This window comes from Mercenaria mercenaria, chromosome 10, assembly GCF_021730395.1.
Source record: "Mercenaria mercenaria strain notata chromosome 10, MADL_Memer_1, whole genome shotgun sequence".
Classification (NCBI taxonomy): Eukaryota; Metazoa; Mollusca; class Bivalvia; order Venerida; family Veneridae; genus Mercenaria; species Mercenaria mercenaria.
The window spans coordinates 43,452,572-43,455,626 of NC_069370.1; positions in this window are offsets into that span (position 1 = coordinate 43,452,572).

The window sequence follows — 3,055 nt, forward strand, 5'->3', positions numbered from 1 at the left end:
TGTTAATGTGTGTTACATTTTCGGGTGCTATTTGTTTCGGATACTTTATTGTGCTTTCGGTGGTAGACTATATAGTGTTTTACTGGTTTTAGTAGTTATACTGTATAGTGTATAAATACAGAAACAATGATATCCAATATACGGTGTGGGGGCTCAATGGATGGACCAATGAATTTCAGAATTCATACAGAACCACTATATTTAACAGAAAGGAATACATAGAACCAGGTTTGTCAGTGGCAAAGATGTATAACTTATTGTTCAATTCAAGAGAATGGACTAAATTCACTGAAAAAGAAAATGTACCAACAAATATTTAATACAGAATATAATATAGATTTCAATATAACTAAGGAAGATAGATGTGACGCATGTGAAGAGATAAAATAGATAATAACTTTGAGCATATAGATGAAAGCATAAAACATAAATATGAACAACACTTAAAGGACAAAATTGATACAAAGCAAAGGGTGAAAGAGATACTGATAAAAGTAATACAAACGGTTTGGTTATATGTTTTGATTTAGAAAACGTCCTTTCAGTTACCAAGGGCAAATGTCTCAGACTCTTCCCACAAAAGAAAAATTAACATGTACAACCTGACAGGACCATATTTCTATTCATAAAACTACCTATCATGCCGACTGGACAGAAGCCATGGTTGGCCGAAGAAGCAATGACATAACCAGTGCTTTAGTTTTAGTATTACATTTAGTTAACAAGATCATCCAACCATTTAGTCGAACTCACTTTGGTCTGACTATTGCGTTCCCCAAAATAGGAATTCCATTTTGACATTTGCACAGAAAATATTCATGATTGATTATTATATTGACAAGACTTTTTTCAGAAGTTTTGTCACCAGGCCATTTTTCTATGCAAGAATTTGATAAGATCTATAGTTACATTTAAAAGACTTTGAAATTGAAAGAGGTATACAATCCAGTGTCTCTCATATGTCTCTCATATGTATGCTTAAACATGTTTGACACTGGCAACAATTTCAAATAGTTCAACTTCAAAAGCATAGTTTCTGTAATTATCAGAAAGTAGCATTCACGGCTTAATTTCCTCGGTATGCCCTATACTAGAGTGTTTTAAATATACAAGACAATATCCTCTTGCTATCAAACGCAGATGCTTTTCGCAATGTTGCTGTTGTAAAGAGTATAACTTATAAAGATCCTGGACTGTCCCTTCCAATTCTAAACCAGTTGAAAAAATAGCGCAGTTGTCATCAGAATTGAAAAGGGATCTTATCCATATGCTTAAATACATGTAATACATTGATAAGCAATACTACAAGCCTTTGGGAACGAACCTGAGTAATACTTAAAGGATTAACACATGCACATTGAAGCATAACATTACGATATAGTGAAATGTATACAGTCGATATTGTATTAAGACATTGCCCAATGGTACCGGTTTTTTAAATAGATACTTTTGTGGAATATTTTACCTGTTGGGACAATGTTAATGTGGTCGCGAGTCGTTTAATAAAAAAAGCCGTTTAGTGGAATGAATTTATGTACTGAAAACATTCGGGAGGGATTTTGACCGGTCGTTAAATAAAACATATCGCTTAATAGAGGTGGTCACAAGTACGATGTCGATGCGATACGATGTATTGCTTAAAGATATCTAATGTCTACCTTTCACTAGTTTTTTTTCATATTTAGGCATTTACTTCTAATGTAAAACAAGAGGACCATGATGGTCCTGAATCGCTCACCTGTTCCCACATGACCCAGTTTTGGGTTTGACGTCGTTTTTTCTATTATTTGACATAGTGACCTAGTTTTTGAGCTCATGCGACCTACTTTTGAACTTGACCTAGATATCATCAAGATAAAAATTCTGACCAATTTTTATGAAGATCGATTTAAAAATATGGCCTCTAGAGAGGTCAAAAGACTTTTTTATTATTTGACCTACTGACCTAGTTTTTGAATGCAGTTGACCCAGTTTCAATCTTGAACTAGATATCATCAAGATGAACATTCAGACCAACTTTCATACAGATCCCATGAAAAGTATGGCCTCAAGAGAGGTCACAAGGTTTTTTTTATTATTTGACCTACTGACCTAGTTTTTAAAGGCACGTGACCCAGTTTCAAACTTGACCTAGATATCATCAAGGTGAACATTCTGACCAATTTTCATGAAGATCCATTCAAGGGTATGGCCTCTAGAGAGGTCAAAATACTTTTTTATTATTTGACCTACTGACATAGTTTTTGAATGCAGTTGACCCAGTTTCAATCTTGAACTAGATATCATCAAGATGAACATTCAGACCAACTTTCATACAGATCCCATGAAAAGTATGGCCTCAAGAGAGGTCACAAGGTTTTTTTTTATTATTTGACCTACTGACCTAGTTTTTGAAGGCACGTGACCCAGTTTCAAACTTGACCTAGATATCATCAAGGTGAACATTCTGACCAATTTTCATGAAGATCCATTCAAGGGTATGGCCTCTAGAGAGGTCACAAAGTTTTCTATTTTAAGACCTACTGACCTACTTTTTGATCGCAGTTGACCCAGTTTCAAACTTGACCTATATATCATCAAGATAAACATTCAGACCAACTTTCATACAGATCCCATGAAAAGTATGACCTCTAGAGAGGTCACAATGTTTTTCTATTATTTGACCTACTGACCTACTTTTTGAGACACATGACCCACTTTCGAACTTGATCTAGATATCATCAAGATGAACATTCTGGCCAATTTTTATGAAGATCCATTCAAAAGTATGGCCTCTAGAGAGGTCACAAGGTTTTTCTATTTTTACACCTACTGACCTAGTTTTTGACCGCACATGACCCAGTTTCAAACTTGACCTAGATATCATCAAGCTGAACATTCAGACCAACTTTCATACAGATCCAATGAAAAATATGGCCTTTAGAGAGATCACAAGGTTTTTCTATTATTTGACCTACTGACCTAGTTTTTGGCAGCACGTAACCCAGTTTGAAACTTGACCTAGATATCATCAAGATAAACATTCTGACCAATTTATATGATGATCTTATGAAAT